This window comes from Prinia subflava, chromosome 3 (genome assembly GCF_021018805.1).
Source record: "Prinia subflava isolate CZ2003 ecotype Zambia chromosome 3, Cam_Psub_1.2, whole genome shotgun sequence".
Classification (NCBI taxonomy): Eukaryota; Metazoa; Chordata; class Aves; order Passeriformes; family Cisticolidae; genus Prinia; species Prinia subflava.
Window position 1 is genome coordinate 51,049,465 of NC_086249.1, and position 19,789 is coordinate 51,069,253.

At 34.0% G+C, this 19,789-nt stretch overlaps 1 protein-coding gene across 1 annotated transcript in view; it reads right to left on the reverse strand.

Annotated features, from left to right (window-relative positions):
* DIAPH3 (diaphanous related formin 3) overlaps positions 1-19,789 on the reverse strand; it is a 202,368-nt gene that overhangs the window by 130,846 nt on the left and 51,733 nt on the right. The window lies entirely within an intron of this gene.

Below are 19,789 nucleotides of genomic sequence, written 5' to 3' on the forward strand. Positions count from 1 at the left end.
GAAAGAAAGAAAGAAAAGAAAGAAAGAAGAAGAAAGAAAGAAAGAAAGAAAGAAAGAAAGAAAGAAAGAAAGAAAGAAAGAGACTTACTTTTCTGCATCAAAAAAAGTCTCAGGAAGCAGGAAAGATTGCAGTACAGTTTAAAACCAATTGTTAATCAATTAATTGTTTTCTGTAGTACCTACCTCCCAAAGGCAGCACTGAGAGTAAATGCAGTTATAGTTTCTAGTGTAAGGGCACAAGTCCATCATAGTCTTTGAGCCACTGCCATTTCTTAAGGCATACATTATGTCATCAGTCTTCCTCAAAGCTGGGAATGGATGTTCCCACACAAACATGGTACAGGAACTTTACTTTCAACATTGTATATTCAAAATAGAAAAAGTTACATCTGTACGCATGGATAACATGCCTCAGTGAATTCCAATCACTGACAAGCAATCTCTCTCTCTAACAGTTGTGTATCTCTCTACTGAGCTCTACTCACACACATCCACTACCTGGAACAGTATCCTGGAGTTTACAGAATAAATATCACTCCTTTAAAAGCAATATGATGCTTAGAGATATCAGCATGAGAGTAGCTGGCAAAAAATAAATGCACTTGAAGCAACCAACAACCACACTATTATCATAAAGTTCTCTCCATACAGCAATCAATGCTAATTCATCTTAAATCCCACCCATTCCCCTTGTAAGAATGCCTGGTGCATCTGCAAATTAAGTCTTTTAGGGTTTGTACAATACAGAATTTCACATATTTACAACAGATGGGCTGCAAACACAAAGTTTTGTTTTGGTTTAACTAGACCAATGTAAGTCAAGATGGAGAGCTGTTGGAGTTGGTTGTGTTTCTCCTATGGCTTTCTTTCTTTAGGGAGGGGAGTCGGATGGAGAGCTGGTGGGCAGGTGGTAGTTTTGTCCTCCCAAATACTTAAGCATTGTTTGTCTATAGTTCTCACACTTCCAACACCTACTCTGGAAAGAGTAAGTCCAAAATGCTCTTGGACTTCCCATACTTACTCTGGAAAATGGAATTAAGAACAAATCAAAGCTAACAGTGCTTTATGGCAGCACTTTATGGAAAGAGAGAAGGTAGATGCAATTCTATCTACCCGTTTGAGTTATTTTCTCTCCGAGGGCTCCATTGGACCTCAAGTGCATCCAAAGACACATACCCACAACAATTTCAGATGGATAAACTTTTGGAAGGAAATTTTTCATGAAAAACTGACAGCAGAAAAAACCCACCACTGCTATAAATAAATAAATATATAATATCTGTGCATTCCAAATGGGTAAAGCTTTTTGCAAAGAAAAAAAAATTCTGCACCTGCAAAAACAAAAACAAGTGTCATGGTACCACAGCAGCTTAATTTTGCCCAAAATGAAGTACAAGAATAGGAAAATGCCATATAGTCATAGGGAGCATTTTTTGGTTTCTGTCTTCAGAAATAAAGACTTCTAAACATTATGCAGTCACCACTGAAGGTTCTTTGTCAGCTGTGCTCCTGCTCTTCTCGCCTTCTTTTCCCATATGAGAGGTACAAGCACCGAACACCTCCAGGAAAAGAAGTGGTCTGAACTCTGTCCATAGCCAAATTCAATATTCTGCCTTCATAATGCAGGATGGAGATGATAATAGTTCAGTTCATGAACCTTTGAAGAAAAGACTCTCTTTTTCATTTCCTTTTTTATAATACACTTTACAAAACTTGGCTTAATGATTTTAAATTCAAGCTAAGAAAAGAAAAAGAAATACTGTGTCATAACAACATGTTCATAATGTCATGTTTTATAATTGAGGTGGTGGGTTAAGAAGAACTGGTTTGATCAATATTCAAACTCAGGACAGTAATTCCAGCTTTTGTCTTTTTTATCCACTCTAAAAAATTAAGCCTTTGTTCCTCAGAAAGAAAATAAGAAGCTGTTGTCTCTTTGAAATCACTTAGCAGTTGAACCAAAAATGCCTTTTACCCAGTCAACCTGAAGAAAAATGTGGCTGCATTTACATTGCTCTGTAAGAGGAAGAAGCGAGGTTATACAGCAGTTTCCCACTTCCAAGTAGAGCCTTCAATTTTTCATGTCTACTTTAAAACTGTCCACACTAACACCATAGATAACCAGGACTGTATTAGACAATGAAAAAATGAAAAATTCTTCTTCCAAAGCTTTACAGTCCCTTTTGGCTGTACTTCTTTCCATACTGCTTCAAATGTTTGAAATAGTAAACCAAATAAATCAAAAAGATTGCCTAATGTTTCAAAAGTTAGATCCCCAAATACTAAGTCTGTACCATTGCAATGCTCAAAAGTAAATCTATTCAGTACCATCTAAAACCAAACAGACGTGTTTCTCTACGCTATCCGCTTGCAAAAATATGACACTGAGGTTAGAAATACACAAGCTTACTCTAGCTCTATAATGTTGATATTTTTGTTGTTGTGGATCAGCAGTACCAACATAATTGATTCATTATTAAGTAATTGGGACATGCACTTGACAGCTACAATTTCCCTTACCATCATCCAGTTTTCAGTAGCATTGGGACTCTGCACAATAACTCTACTTCTAAAGCTATCTCACCACAAAAATGATCCAGACTTGCCTTCTTGCATTTACTTTGTGAGCAAAATGCAACCACATAAGCTACAATTCAAAAAACAATAACAGAGCTGTTCAACTTTTATAATATTTTTTCTTTTATCCACTTAACTTCAAATCCTCACATAGACCTAGACTGACTATATATGGCACTTAGACATCATTTTAAATTTATCAACAAATATGCAAAACTATTGTTGTTTACATTTACACTAAAATATTGTACATATCTAGAAGCATAATTATTTATAAGCTATGACCTGCATTTTCTCTGAAAGTTGTTAGAAAAAAAATCTTTTTTATGTATTAGAGAAATTTATAAAATATTATTTCATTATTTTATCTTGAAACCTATTGTGATAAAAGCCTTTTCCAAGAAAAACTGATACTTTGGTGTAAGATTATATTTCTGCAATAGAAATTATAAAGGTAGCATTGTTGTAAATCTCTATAGGTATATTTAAATCCACAAGTTAACTATAATAGAAAACACATTTTAAAAATCTGCTACTGTTTCAGACCGGGGAAAAAATCTATACTTAAAGCCACATAGCCATTATTTTCAACACATCCCAAAAATCGTATCTTTAACCAAATATTTTAAAAATCACAGTTCTAAAGTGCAACAAAAAATGAAAGAAAAAATAGTTTTGTTTCCTAATTTAAAATCATAGCATACATATGTATTTATTAAAAAAGCAGAGGTTGCAAGGTTTACAGAGAAGCACAAATTAGAAACTTATCCAATATGATGTTAAGACCTGCTTTTAATATGAATGTATGATGACTAAAGTTTGGAATCTTTTTTACATGTAGAAAGGTCAAAGTACTATAAAAACATAATACAGACTGAAAGAAGATTCAAGAATATAGTTGCTATGGTGAAGACAGGAGACAGCAGAAAGTCAAAAAGACATGCATAAATAGTTTTTTGAAAGTATTTGGATACATAACAAAAGGATGTGGTACAAGAATGTAACATAAGACATCACACTGATTTCATATAATACATGCAAAATTAAAGAAAAACGTGCAAAGACAGAAACATACACTGAAAACCTACTGAGAAATTTGAAGCAATGCGGAGCACCAGACATTCATCATTACTATTTCTAGTAGAAAATAACAGTGCAAACTATAATTCTTGATCATTACTAAGTTTTTGTTAGAAGAGTAATCTTATTGATTACAAAAAGACAGCTTAGATAAAATTTTAAAAAATCATATATTGATATGACATAATCATTACTCAATAATGAGCATCTGATTTAGTTTAAACCATTTGAGATCTAAGGTAATAGAAACGTTTATTTAATCTAAATTATCTCAACCATTAAACCATCAGGCAGATTTAAACATGCTAAAATTCTGAAAATTTATCATCTTATACTTAAGCAACTGATCATCTTTAAAGATTAGTTTCACACCAAATAGCAATAGTAATAACAACAGCTATAATTCTGATCTACCTATTCTTACAAGTGTATGTAAAGTTCTCAAAGTAAAGATTGAGGTTTAAAATTAACTAGAATTGCAGAAATGGAGATGAAAAATAGAAGTTGCAGTTACAAGAATGTTTGGTTTGCTCTACTAAGGGAATGTCCATATCTCACATATCTGACTCCCTCCAAGAATGCTACATTCCACCTCAACTAAACTACACTACTTAGCACTGTGGAAAGAGCCAGCATATCAACTGAAGCATGCAGACAGTTTGCAGTGCAGATGCACAAAGTGCATAGCTATTGTACTATGAGCATCTTAAAGATTTAGTCTTGAAAGTCCAGGAAATAGGAGAATATCTTTTCTCTCTGAAATACAGACTAGCATTGCATGCATGTACAGTTTTCTGAGAAAAGGCTCTATGAAGGAACTCAACCTGGCATTTGAAGCTTTATATATATGTAGCAATCATGTTACAGGTGAGCAAGCTCTCAGTTGCACATGGAAACATTCCACTTGATAAAAACATGTCAAAATAGTTTATGACAAAAATGTGAACAAACCAGATTATTTACTTACTGAAAGCAGTATTAATGTATCTTTTAAACTTAGAGAAACCAGCAAGTAACAAAATAATCCATTTTTAAGTGTAATAAACAAATTGTACTGAACACCAAATCTCCAGAGCACAAGGCAGTGATAAACAAATTACAGAGCTCTATAACTAAAGCCAGCTTCAATCAAGGTCACACAAAATCTCCATGTGGTTTGACTTGCCATATTTAATAAATAAATCCAGGTATTATCAAGAGCATTGCCTTGTTAATAGAGTAATACAAACAACATAGTCCACATTCTATAGAAAAAAAGTTAATTAAGAATAAAGAACTACTGTGCATAAGTCTGTACTGCAATTCCTCAATAAGATAGATAATTAATAGCCTTACATATTTTGCAGTAGAAATTTATTAGCTATAACAAACACTAGGCTATCAGTCATACAATGCACATCAAAAGCAGCTTTCTGACAATAGCCTGAGGACTTCAGACCAAACACTGACAATTAGTTTATGAGATATTCTTTAAATTCAAGGGGTCATTCATACTGAAAAGTATGCTGAACTTCAGCAGACAAAGGTAAGGGAATTCAGTCACCAAAACCTTATTTCCCACCTTGACTTCCACACCCTTTCCAGTGTGTTAACATTCCTAAAAAGAATTTTTTAAAATTTAAAATTAAATACCAGCTCATACAATTAATGCTGGCTTCAACTCCTAATAGAAACTGCTCTTAAGTATTTCTGTAACAAATGTTGCTAAAAACTCTGATAAACAATCTCAACTTACTTCCTAAGTATACCTTTAAAAATGTTAGAAAATTAACTAGTGAAAGAGATTAAGTGTTCTAGAGCGCAGGAAAAGGCAGGTCATTTGTGGAGGGTTGTGCTGTTTTCTTTTTATTGGATGAGGGTGTTCAAGAGCCTCCATAGTCATTTCTGAGTCTTCTATGGGCCAAGAAATCTGACTGACCTCATAGATTCAAGCTGGATACAACTGGATTGTATCAAAATACTCTACATTAGAAGTTTCTACCTAACACACTACAGTTTATATCAAATTGTAAGATCACTTTAGACACATTTAAGAGTTGTCCAGTAAGACATCAGCAAGAGTAAATGAGGCTTTAGAAATTTCAATGCATTTTGTGTCAAGCAAAAGATTACACTGTTACAGGGTATTCCCTCAAAGCTCAGGAGTTACACTGCTAAGAATCTGTGTGCTCATCATACTAAACACTAAACCCTCAAGCCACAATAGTACTGCAAATAAAGTTAAATGGAGCATACCTTTATTTAGATTATATGTTTTAATATACCCTGGAATAAGCAAATTATTCAACTCTGCTCAGAAGAGCGTCCATTTAAGTACTGATTTTGGGCAGGTCTGACACAGAAAAAAATCTAATAAAAATAAGAAAAACATATAAAATGAGGCAATGATCCTTTAGTTAATTTTATTACTTCATACACTGTCAATTAAAGTTCTGAGACTCTTGAAATAAATCTTGAAAGACAAGAACACTAGCAAAGCCAAACAAGAGGGAAAGGAATATCTAAGAACTATAGCCACAAGTCAGTTTATCAGAAACTGTAACAGGTAAAAATGCTCTATTCATAACATACTCATGAAGGTAACTATGGCACTAGGAAATTGCATCACATACCTTTAGACAGCAGATTATTTAGCTACCAAATTATTTTCTTTCCTTGGGGATACAAAGACTTTCATACATAATGCTCAGTAAATATGACATAGATTTTTACTGTAAGACTTATTAAATATCATTAACCAATATTTTTCAATAGCAATCTATAAGAAAAACAAGCCATTGGAACTACCATGATTGATTCCTGTCAATACACTTATCAATGTATATCTGAACATAAAACAGAGAGAGGGTTTTAGGTTGATCTGATTAGTTACAGTAAATAACATCTGTTCTTTCCAGATTATAAAAAAAAGAATAAAATTAAACAGGGGAAAGTAACATACAGTGTTCTCAGTGCTGCTTCTAACAGTGATGCACCTATGCAACTTTTTGAAGGATGCAAGCAGTTTGCATCCTTTCTTTCTCTGAATAAACAAGTTCAAAATATCAGTTATATACTAAAACCAGTAAAACTTGCTTGATTATTTCAAGTCTGCTATACTGCAGTGCTGGAACTAAGATACTGAAACAAAACCATGTATTTCATTCTTAAAGGAAGCTTATCCTAGCAGTGCTGTCATACATCCACAGGCTGATTTTGTGCAAATAGTCCTTACTTCCTCCTATGACTTTCCAGAAATTTACATTTAAAAACTTTATAATCCATACCAGTGAGTATGATTTTCCCAGCTACTGCTTATCTTAATTTGTATTCAGCAGTACAAAACTACCTGGTAAAAATATTTCCAAGAAACTTCATTGTTTTTTATGTTTGCATTTATACTGTACTTTGCATAAATTTCTTCATATTTTAAATTGTATTTTTTGTGATTGTACTGAACGATTAGAGCCATACAAACTCTATAAAAAGGCACATGTTACTTATTTGTAGTCAGGGGCATGAGATGTGCAGTAAAATAAAATGTGAAGAGTTATTTCGTTCTCAACTCCAAAACAGGATATGAGGATTTATTTCGAATCAGAAACATAACCCATTTGTTTAGTTACAACATATACATTATTTAGACAGAGACAAAAAAGTTCCGACTTCTATAGGAAAGTAAACAGGACGCACAGCAAATGCGTAAATCACCTTAACCTTTTCCTCAGAAGTGGCGAGTATAACTGAAGATTATATAGTAATCTGCAGCACAATTTTCCAAGAACACATAAATTTTCTAATCTGAGAACAGTTTTTCACTATTTGCACATTAAAAGTTTTTAATCACTACTATAAAAAATACAAAGAGTGAAGTAAATTTAGTAATTTAGGTGAATCTACAAAAGAATCTTTTCCATTAATTCACAGCCTAAGTGCTTAGCAATATTTAAATATACTCAAAGATTTAACATTCAGTGTACTATTCTATATAAATAGCAAAGAAAATGCTATTTTCTTTAAATTAAAATATTCTGTTAAAAGTTCTTTCTAATAAGCAAGAGAAATATGAAAAATATCAGACAAACGGGAATCAACGTAGCAATTGGATTCTGGGTTACATGACATCAAGTGCTATTTCACTGAAAATAAATCTTGCAGGAAATAACACTTACTTCACTTTTCCAAAAAGTGCAAAAGAGTTTTCTAGTTAAAACAATGGCTGTGCATCTTCCAATTACAGAATCACATTTCTTCTGCATTATTAGAGATGTACAATTGACATTACTTCCAAAATTTGTATTTCTTAGGGTTTTCTCTCCTCTTTCAGGAAACCTGTAATAGCTATTCAGTAATACAGATCATTTACTGTACTATGAGACACTCTTGTGGTACATTAAGGAATGAAGTGATGAGCCGATCAAAACTAGAAAGACTGAAGCTCAGAAAGCATCCATTGCAAGCGAGCTTTAAGAATACTCACCATTTTAGAATATTTTATTAAAAATCAAGCAGGAGAGATCTGCAGCATTCATTCTCACTGAAATACTGTTCTATCTGACACACTATTTGACAGAAGCTAAATAACAGAAATGTTGGAATTACAAGTGAATTCTTGTCTTTGTTGGCTGGAGAACACATTAATATCACATACACATTTAAAAGTGAATGTAACTTCATATTATCTTATGTTTAAAGGGGTATGTATTTCTGCAACAAAAATAGATATTTGATAATCCAGTGTATCTACCTAAGCTGAAATATCAGACAAAAATACTGTAAATATAGTTTTGGGCTAATTCTAATTAGCATATATTTAAACCTCTGTCCAGAAAGCTTCTCATTCCTCCAGCAATTCAAGCTAACAAAATTTGTATAATTAAAGCTACTTGAATTCCTGCCCCTCAAAGTCTGTGCTAGAGTTCTATGAGACTGAAGATGATATAGTCTCTATTACAGAGATTCTGCATAATTAGTCTAGCATGCAAATTCGGTTATTGCACACATCTTTCATGAAGAAAAATTTAATTTATCATATGAGAACAATAATAGTATTTCTTTACTATCTCGCCACACATCTTTGCATTAGTCACAATTTTTTAAATGCTGGAAAAAGACAAAAAGGGAAAAATAAATCTATTTTGCATCAGCTGAAGTCTTTTTTAGATTGTTTAGTTAGCTTCTCCAAATGCTGTACAATAGGATTTTGTCCTTCTCTTCCTGTTACATTCATGTATGCATAATATGTTGACTACCTAGTCACTAGACCTTGCAGACTTTTGAGGAATTAGTCTAATCTTAGATGCATAAAAATTACTTAGTGGTTCTACTAGTAACAACATACTCATTCGATTTGACCTGAATATCCTTACATGTAAATGTGGTTCCTGCAGCAGAATTATAATTTGATTAAATCTATATGACTTCCCTCCCCCTCAAAAGGTGGAATACAAATATTAAACAGAAAACTTCAACTGGTGATCAAAGAATAAGCCTTCGCTTCAGAGCCAGGAGTGCCATAAGTACCAAGAGCTATACAGACAGTCGAGAACAAACATCAAGAGTGGTAAAAATTAACAATTCCTGTTATTATTTTTAAGAAAGTTAAGCATAACACAATTTACGTTTCCTCCTAAAGGCAAACATGAGTCCGAGCAAAAGGAACCACATTATTTTCTTGACAAATCAGAGGCACATTCCTCCTTCAGACAAGGAATGCTTTGTCCTTAATATCACCTATTCTTTTCATACTGACTCATTTTTGCCATTGTCGTTTCAGGAGGGCTTTATATAGTTCCAAATATGCTTCCTACTTTGAGTTTTCATCTATAGTACCAGGTTCTCAGCAACAGAAACCTGGAGACCAGAACTGTGTATTTCCAGTGCATATCCTGTTCTCAAAAACCTATTTCTGTTGAAGTGGTTGAGATTCTTTCTGTTTATCATAAAGCATGCTTCTGCACAGCTCAGCTTACGTCAGCATTTGTCCCTACTTCATCACTACCTCTTGCTTATTCTGCTGAATAAGGAAGAATCCCAGGTACATCTTGAGTCAACTGCTAGCAGCTAATGGATTCTATCTTCCCCTTTTTAAGGTTTGAGCAAGTCCATTTATCACTACTGCTTCTCTTCTATAGAGCATTAAAACAGCAGTTCACAGAACAGTAGTTCACACTACTAGATTAGTACTGAAAATAAGCTTTCTCTTTTGGCTTTTTTCAGTTAAGGTGATCTAACCTCATTTGGTTTTAGCTACATCTATCCATGTTAGTTTCTTTTCACAGCAACATTAAAGATCTGCTGAAGAAGAGATGCCAAGATTTTTGCTGCAATGTGCAACCATGCCTTGAATCCCAAGGTTTTTTTCATGCATTTCATCTACAGCTACCTTCCATTGTGTCAGCTTTGGCAGCAGCTTTCATTCAAACAATCCTGCTGAACACCTACTTGATTTTTTATCCTCCCACTCTTTCAAATAGATGACCCGGCATTTCTCAAGACCTTACAGTGAAATGCCAGCAACAAACCCCAACATTCTGTTTCATGTATATCAAGTACACTGTAGCCAAATTTCCAGTGCCACATTACACCGCACAGTCTAGGAACAGCAAAGATAAGCAGTCATCCTAAGAAGGCTCTTTCTAGCTTCTTATCCTTGCCAGCTATACATATGCATTTACAATTTCAGAAAAAGGCATTTCTATATCAAAGGACAAGTCAGATTGCACAGCAGGAAACATTTAGTCTTTACAACTGTTAAGCTGAGTAATACAGCGCATGAAATTTCCAAGTTCCATTTCTCAACTGATGTTAGAGCTAACCTAGAAGAACTACCTTGTAAGTTAAAGAGTTCCACTAACTTGTGAAAATAGGAAGAACCACAAAACGGAAATATGAAGTTGTTAAAAGCAACAGGATATGCTGTCCATGCCCTCATTCTCTTAAATTTAAATGACATTGAAGGCAACAAACTCATCCAGAAGAATGTGTCTAAAAACACAACTATTTCCTATAAATATTCAACTATTGTACCAGCCAACAACTACAACAGTGCAAACATATCCTGCCCTATTACAAAAGTTGTCAGAATGTGGAACTAGATTATATCCTATGTAAATGAATATTTTGCTAAAGCTCTGATTTAACCCCCCCAAAAATCCTACATTTCAGATCAAATAAATTCTCTCACTTTTTACATAACCTTCAGAACCTGATTGCTCTTAATGGGGGTACATCATCTACAGGACTTTACAAAAGTGCTTCATGGTGGGTGATGTTTATTTCATTAAAAATATTGAAAAAGCCCCGTTAAAATATCTGCCAGCAAACTATTATGACAAGATAGAGACTGGAAAAGTCTATTTAGAATGAGGAAATTGTATGAGAAATTTACCATGTTGAGATCATGCAGAGAACAGCAGCCCAAAATGGAAGCCTCTCACAAAAATTCATATAAAGTACTCAACTAACTGGTTTTTTTTTTATGAAGAACTCTAATTAAGAAAATAAATTAGGTATTAGATAAGGCGATGTCATATTTACACGGTTAGTGGTATGTAAGAGTATGTAATCTTAGTGAGTAAGGAAAGACAATGTCTACAGCCACTTTTTACATATGAATAACTTTAAATATTGTGCGAGATGAACCTGATCAAATGCAAACAGAACCAAAGACTCTGCCAAGTATAATACTGCTCAAGTCTGCACGGCATACCAGTACCCAAGTACAGTCTAACAGCTGCCTAATTGGACATCACTGCTCCATTAGCACATAATCTCCTTGGTTTTTTTTTTTAATTTTTTAAAATGAATTGTCCTTGAAATGAATTTCTTCTGAAACAAGCCATTCACTAAAAAACTAAATGATAGATTTTCTAAAGGACACAAACTAGTGCTCATGCAAATTTAAATGCTAATAATTTTCATCAACAGTGACTTTGAAGGCTTGCCAAATAAGGTTTGTTAAACATTTCTTGCATGTAAATTATTTTTCTCAGTTCACAATGAAAAAAGTCTGCAATAAAAGCAGTGCTGTAATGAGGATTTTATTATACTCAAATATAGTGTTACCTTTAGTCAGATATGAAAGCTTGCAAAATTAGATTGGAAATTCATCAAAAGCACTTAGTGCATAAAAATGTAGCAAAACCAAATAGGAGGTAAAAACCCATGAAAATAGGTTTGTACCAGGTGTAGAGTTTTGTACCTCCTGTGTGATACAAAAACTAGCAAATTAATTCATGCAGAATTCTCACCAGTACAGTGACAATTATATTGAAGATCTTAAAGTGAGTATTTTCCATTAAATAAACAAAATTATTGGACTGAACAGGGGGCATTGGGATGACTTTCCATAACTTGCATTTTATGTTCCAAATTTGTTTTTCTATTCTATTGGTACTCATAGTTTGGGCCTTATGAAATTGAGTAAACTTTTTTTGACCTCTGTTACATGAAAACAATATCTAGCCCCTCTAAGATCTTACTTGTTCACACTAGGGAAACATTTTCTAGTAGAAATCAATAAAGGAACACTTTTTTTGCTTCTAAAACATAAAGTCTTCAAAGGCTTTTCCTACCGTAGTGTTGGGAAATGGGAGTGGAGTGCTTTTGTTACCCTGAATATACTGTCATATTTTCAAACATGAAGCGACTACAGACTGATATGGTATTTTGTGTGGAAATCAACTATTAAAAAACAAAAAAGAATCAGTTGTTTGAAAGAAAAAGGTAAAGGTGAACTAAAGGAACTACTCTGTCCAGGCACTTCACTGAGGAGAAAAGGCAAGCACTTGGTCTGGTTTGAAGCTGACAGGAAATAATAGTCTGTGTGTAGAAGGCGAGAAATAGTCATTTAATAACACCACATATTACAATTCTGTCAAAAAAAAAAAAAAAAGGTAAAATAAATTAAAATTTAGGTATAATTAACACAGTGCTAAGGTAGATGCTTACAAATGCTGTAACAAACTCTTAAATACTATCTTTTCACTATCTAACAAAGTAGTTCCTAAGTGAAAATACAAACCAAAGTACCTTATCTAATAGAAGTTTTTCTAATCCAATTTACAACATCTGCTGACACACACTTTTCCAGTCCTACCAGAAGAATGATCTGATGTTACTCATGATTCTGGCATAGATTAGGGCACTGATGACACACTCATTCAATAATTAATTAATTCAAGGGAGAATTCATCCTAAGAAATTGTCAAAGAGGGAGAATAAAGGGGAAAACATGCCACAATTTTAGCTATCAAAAAATCAAACTACAAAAAAAGCGCTATTGTCAGGCCATTTTAACAACTGCTATGCTAATGGTTTTTTTCAGGTTTTCTATTTTTTGTTTGCCACACATTCATGGAGCTATCTGGATATCAAAGTCAGGTTTTAGGAGTTGTTCCCATCCCACTTTTTTAAATACATTTAACAGTCTGAAAAACTGAATGTTTCTCATATTCATGACAGGACACCAGAAAAAATATTTTAAGTTGAATTAATTTTCCCTAAATTAGGTCTGTTTTGCTGTGACAATAATTGCTAAGTGATCTCTCTGCTTTTGGTTCAACACACAAACTTTTCTATTTTATCAGAGAGCAGTTGGGTGGGTTTCTGGCAGCCAGCCAAGCTCAAAGCACCACAGAAATATATTCACTCACTGATCCTTACACATCAATCTCTACATAACAAATATGATTTGGTACCAATTTTTAAAAAGGATAATAGCAGATATAATTCTATTAGCTAAGAATATAAACAACTAATACAGTTACTACCAAAAAACACTAAATATAACATCTACTTTCTCCATGTGAAAATGATACATTCAAGTTGCAAGATACCACTAACTTTTCAATGCTTTAGTTGCTGTTCCTTGCAAATGCTCATAACTTACTCCTGTCTTCTTCAGAAAGAAACTGTTTTTCCTTATTTCATTTTATATGCATAAATCTTTCTGAATAATTGTGCTTTCAGGACAGTTAGGATGATACTGAAAGGCAGTCAAAGAAATGTTTAGCAGGCTTTATTTACTCCTACTTGTACAGTTACATTAAAAGGTAACTCAGGTTACTCAACACTGTATTATAGCAGAAGTTACTAAACTGTAGTGTTGGCAGTCTTACAGATTCGTAATAGAAAGATTCTACAAGAAGTACAGTGGAGCTACCTCTGACAGATCCTCTGGAGGAGGAGGAAAATACAAGGTTAGTGGGCTCCAGCTAATCTTTCAGATGGATGACAGCATGTTCTCTTGCTTATGCAAGGTAGGCTGTGGCATGTTAAACACAGCACTAAACTGATTTATATTGCTAATTTGATCTTCTTGGTAGCATTTACACTCCTTTTTCTGATTTAAAATATTTGAGACTTAATTGGCACTATAGCACCTTAGGTTTTGATTTTTCTTACAGAGTATACAGGGAGGGAAAAAAATAGAACTATATTGACCTTTTCAAGTCAAGTGCCAACAGAGATAGTACTCCCACAGAAGTGCTTTATTTCTGAATAATCAAGTCTGGCAGGAGCTCTGGTGTGATGGGATCAGACACTGCCATTTCCAATAAGATTAGGATGAAAATCTGCCCTAGTTGATAAAAAAAATAGAGAGAGATCATGCAATCTTTCTCTCTTGAGTGTACTAGATTAATTCCCTTTGATATCTAGAAAAGAAAGAAGAGAACATTTCTAATTTTTCATGCCATCTCCCATTAGCTGCAGTTATCTGCATATTGCTAAAAATAATGAAGAATTTACAAGTGATTTCTTGTATGTTTGATATGCAATTTCTAATCCTCATTTGGACTTTATCACTTTAAGCATAAGAGTCTTTGGATCAAGTAAAATCAACTTATTGGCAGGATATTTATAAATACAGCACATTAATTACAAAGCACATATTTAATGAAACCACTAGCTTTCTTACATTTTGCAAACAAGAGATGTCCAAACTGTCATTTTGGACTGAAATGCTTCAAAATTTCTTTTTTAGTTAAAGGTTGCATTGTGTAATCTATACAACCTCGTAAGTCCTGGCATCACCTTGGCAAACCACTTCAAGCACCCAAAGGATAACTAAACAATATGTAGTTGGTTCTCTCTTGTTACCCTGAACACATATCCCACATTGTGCCTAACCACTACAGTCTCACTAGATTAATTACACTTACTCACAGACTTCAGCAACTTACTGCTATAATCTTCTCCACACCAGTACTCTTCAAAGTAACTCCACAAACCCAGTGTTTGCATATTAAAATTTACCTTATTTCAGTATTCTAAGTCTCAAACATAGTGGTTTGACACTACTCCAAGCAACCTGGCACTCATATCAATGATTAAAAAACAAGAACTGCAATAACAGAGGTTTCTAGAAAAGACATTTTACCAGCCTCAGCACGTCTTATAATCCATTCTCCTCACTTAGCAAAAGAGAAAGCTCCTTCCTACAAATATAACCTTTCCTATTTCTTTTGGACCATTTATCCCTGATTTTTTCTAATGTTCTTCGAACCTACTGAATTTTTTAAGATGTCTCCAAGTGGTCCCACCAATTCCTTAGCTAGCTCCACTTACAAAAAATTAAATGCACATTTCAAAAGTAGCTGAAGGGTCCTTTGCAAGAAATTCAAGATTCAAAATGAGTATGTGACAAACTTGCTGTTTATCTTTATCTAGATACATTTAATGAGTTTTCCCGTTATCTTCACACTTCTACATTTTTAATGTCTTTTCTTGTAATACTATCTTGAACTTCCCTATCAAGATACATGAAGTTTTTTTACCCCAGAACTTTAGTTGTTGGCAATCGTTCTGTATTACAAAGTTAACTCAAATCTCGGATATAGTTAAATCTCCCACTTTATTATCACAAAATATTCAGCTTCTCTAATCTTAACATTTTCTCATCACATACATGTTGTGATCCAAGAGCTAATAGTACAATATAATATTATTAGAAGGAATTTTCATTCACAAGGTTTTGCACAGGAAGTTTCTTTTTTCCCCCCAAGATTTTCATGATTCTAGAGCTCATGCTACCTTTTATGCAGTGTCACTCCTCTGCCTGTACATCTAGTAATTCCACAGCAAAGTCAGCAGCATGTTAGCTTTACAGACCTATGATTATTCTTCCATCAGGCTTCCAGTGCATTACAAGCCAGTTGACACTCAATAATGAGCATTTATCTTAGCATTAAATAATATAAAAGCGTATGTAAGCTCCAACTCTGCTATTCAGTATTTCACATACCAACTAACTTTAAGTCATCTATTCAGTTAATCACTTTCCAAAAATTATAGTAAGAAATTCCTTTAAAACCATTGTTGCCAGAAAGGCTTTACAGAGATTTTCCTCACTGGTCTGAGATCAGGAGTTGTTGAATTACCCTGGTTGGTAATTCTTAAACTCTTGATATTTCATTTCTTTCTCTTTTATGTCTCTTCTAACCACCCTTTATACCATTCCTTCTTTTAGCCTTTAAAACGTATCAGATAACCAAAGATCAGCCATGCAAACTATTCACATTCATCACCCTATTTTCAGAACTTGTCAATTACTTTTCTTTCCCCCCGGCCAGTGAGTAGTCATGGAGCTGTCAGAGGTACACAAAACCAACTCTGCCCAGGTAACCAACATAAAACCAAAACCAATGGCCAAAATAAAACCACAACAAGGGTAACCACAATGACAATCCAGTGACATTTCACAGGTTATGGGCTCACTGTATCAGCCAGGGATATCACCACGACACGGACAGGAACAATGACCTTAAAGCAAGCGCTCATGAACTGACACACAGAGGCCTCTCGCTCAGGCTTTTATGACAAAGGAGTTGGTTTGCCATTATGCCCTTGACTAGATTATAAATAATTGAGAACAAAAATCACATTTCATCTTCAGTAAATTGCTACCAGAATACCATCAGCAATCGATGCTTTCATAGCACTCAGTGTTCATCTCAAGGTTTTAAAGTTATAAAACATGTTGCTTCCACAAAATGATTCAACTTTTGAAAAGTGATAAAATCAGCTTTATAGCACACAAAAGAAAATACCCTATATCGTCCATACTCTATGTAGACTTTCCATTATCAACATCACATCTGCAAGCAGCACAGTGAAAACTTTCCTCCAGTAAAGTACCAAGACTGCTGCCACCAGCAAGTCAACAAAGTGGTTATTTCCCTCTACTCTCCTTCTCAGGGAGATACTTCCCCACTCTCAGGGAGAAGTATCTAGAGCATTTTCTATGGGTTTCTCTACCTCAAAAATAATATGGGTACTTTGGAACTAGTACAGGAGAAAATCATCAATATGATTAGAGGGCTGAAACAGAGATGCAGACAGAAAAGCTGAAAAAATTGTCAGTTTTGAGAAGGATAATAAAGGACAAGGGAAAACTTACTGTTGTCTCAAATGACCTGACAGAAGGCTGGAAATAAGAGGGAACCAGAATTCTTGGAGGTGCACAATAAGGAAAAGGAAACAGGCACAAGTTTCAACAAAAGATATCCCAAAAGATATTATGAGAAAAAAAAAATCACCACAATGACAAACATGGGAACAGGCGGTCCTTCCCTTCATCTCTATCTTGAAAAATATCTCAAACTCAGCTGGAGAAAATTCTGAGCAACATGAACTAGACTGGTCCCTTACAAAAAGCTGTTGGATTTCAGATGACCTTCAGGGGGTTTCTTCTGCAGTTCATGTCTCTGAATATCTCTAGATATGCTCAACAAAGTTTTCCTACAGGCTGAAGCTAGGCCCTCTTTTACTTCTTTATTCTTGCAATAATATTTCTTTCATACCTCCATAACATCTTCAGTTTTTCAATTGCTTCAATGCTCCTTCAGAATCAAATATATTTTATAACTCCTACACAAACATCTGCTGAATCTTCAAATCTATTCTATACTGTTCTGAACTCTTTTTTCTAGCAAAAATTCCTCAGTGGATTATTTACAGACATAAGACTTGCTTTTCTAGATCAACACTGATATGCTTTTGGCATATTAGCTGGCAAAATGCACCAATTGAATATTTGAGTACCTCAATTTGATTTTACTTAATAATAAAATCTACTTAAAGCATCATTGAATATACTGATCCCTGCTTCCTCTACGAGATACCTCTTCTTATGCAAAGATTTTAATGCAAAGGGTGCATAAGCAGACCCTTCAGCAGAGTGGAAACCAGCTCCTTTTTTGCATGTCATCATTTGGCTACAGAATCATTTTCAATTTCTCATCTTTCTGGTTTTAGACACAAAGCTTTAGAAACAGCTTTAGAACAGTCAAGGACTGTTCCTAATTTGAGTGTAGTGAATAGCTTGCTGGTTCTACTTAAGAGAGCCTGGTGCTATATCTCCTCAAGACTGTGAGGAAAACTGTATGTCTCTAATATCTTTGGTAAGTTTTGTTATAATCAGTAAATTAAGTATAAGCTACAAAGAAGTATTCCCTCTCTCCATGGTCATGAGAACAAAAGCAGTTGCTTTGCTGTCCTCTGTAATGGAATTCATGCAGTCAACAAGAGACATTGAGATCTTGTCCTGCCTACTAACACACTTAAGCATTCATTTGAAGTTCTGTAAACCACTCACTTGAACAAAGATGAAATTTAGTTCCATGTTGCCCTTTATACACCTACTTGCTGTTCACTTCCTTTGAAAAATTAAGATGATGGCACACTTATATCATCATATGAGATTAGAGAGATTTCAAAACTTAAAAATAAAAAAGCAGTAAGCCTCACCTGTAAAAAAGAAATAAATCTGTCCATGGAGTCCACAGTCTTTAAATGGCTACACACAAAAAGTGTGTATAAATGTGGACTTCACTGACTTCCCACTGTAGATCCAGTAACTCTCTTCTACTGGGTTTTGTCAAAACAATGTGTTCAGTCCATTCAGTTAAATATTGAGGGATGTTAATCTTGTTAATTCTAATACTCTTGCTGTCTGTGGAGACTCACAATCCTCTTCTGAGCCATTAACATGTCTGGCCTGAACATCATCTTGTCTCCCAGATTGTACTGTTTAATTACACAGAGGAAAGTATTTCCTCCAGTGGCTTTTAAAACTTCCAAACTATTAATTCAGGGAACATTTTGGGAATTCTCCTAACATTATAAAGGCACCATAATTAGCTTCCAGACTTATTTTAATAGATTCAAGCAAACATGTCTATGGTGAGGTTTTCTTGCCTTTTTATCTTTGTACAACATTCATGTATCACAGCAAAAAGCAATAATACTTAAATGAGTACAAACATTGCTAGGGCATAAAAATCATGCTTTGACAAGAGTGGAATGAAGTTTTTGATAATGATAAAAAAAATATTGGATAATATACACCAAAGCATACCCCCAAAAAAGGAGAAATTTGAGAATGCCATGCCATTCTATTAATAAAAATATCAAAATAGAATTTTCAGAACCAAGTAATAATACAATAACCCCTGTTCAACTTGCAAAGAAGTTAAATATTACAGCCCTTTGCCCGCTCTAAAGTACTACATGTTTGATACCAAAAAAAGCAGGAGAAAAAAAAAAAGTGTCAGGAAGTAATAGGCATTTTATATATGGGACTGAATAACCTAAACTACTACTAAAATGACTTCCACAGAAAGGAGTAAAGTTTTAAACACAGGAATACTTTCAAATATTTTGTTCCTTCCCAGTGCTTTAAAAACTAAAGAATCTAAGCAAATATTAAAGGAGATCTATGTTCCTACAGGTTTATCAGGAAGTAAAAAAAAAAAAATCACTGAAAGACTACAGTCCATCATGGATCCAACACACATCATTTATCATACCAATTCTGAGGGTAAACACATCACCTTCTGGAATCCAGATTGGATTTCAGTTATTTATGACGGCATTCTGACAAAATTTTATAAATTTTTTTTTTAATGGGATAAATAAAATCTGTATTATCCAGAAGAATTTCTTGGGTTTTTTTCTGTGAGATTTTCCTACAGACCACACAATTTTTGTCATGCTTAAATAAAACAGTTCAACATTACTGCTTTAAGCAGACTAAGATTTTCAGATTTTTTTCTTTGTTCATCCCACTTAGAAATAATAACATTAATGTTATATTCTGAGGGGTTTTTCATATATTTATTTAAGTTCCAAGAATGTTAAAGGTATCTCC